This window comes from Octopus bimaculoides, chromosome 28, assembly GCF_001194135.2.
Source record: "Octopus bimaculoides isolate UCB-OBI-ISO-001 chromosome 28, ASM119413v2, whole genome shotgun sequence".
NCBI lineage: Eukaryota > Metazoa > Mollusca > Cephalopoda > Octopoda > Octopodidae > Octopus > Octopus bimaculoides.
The window spans coordinates 16,410,775-16,411,195 of NC_069008.1; positions in this window are offsets into that span (position 1 = coordinate 16,410,775).

Sequence of the window (421 nt, forward strand, 5' to 3'; positions counted from 1 at the left end):
CTTCTCCAGTATGAATACGTTTGTGTGTAGTTAAATGTATACTCTGAGAGAATGATCTACCACAGATATCACAATGAAATGGTGTTTCTCCAGTATGAATACGTTTGTGTTGAGCTCTTTGGTTTCTTCCAGAGAATGATTTACCACAGATGTTACAGTGATAGGGCTTCTCTCCTGTATGAATACGCTTGTGAGATTTTAAGGTATCAGTTCGTGAGAATGATTGACCACAGATATCACACTGAAATGGTTTCTCTCCTGTATGAACACGTTTGTGTTCAGTTAAGTTACTACGTACAAAGAATGATTTCCCACAGATATCACAATGATGAGGTTTCTCTCCTGTATGAATGCGTTGGTGCCGAGTTAAGCTGCTATTTACAGAGAATGATTTACCACAGATATCACAATGATAAGGTTT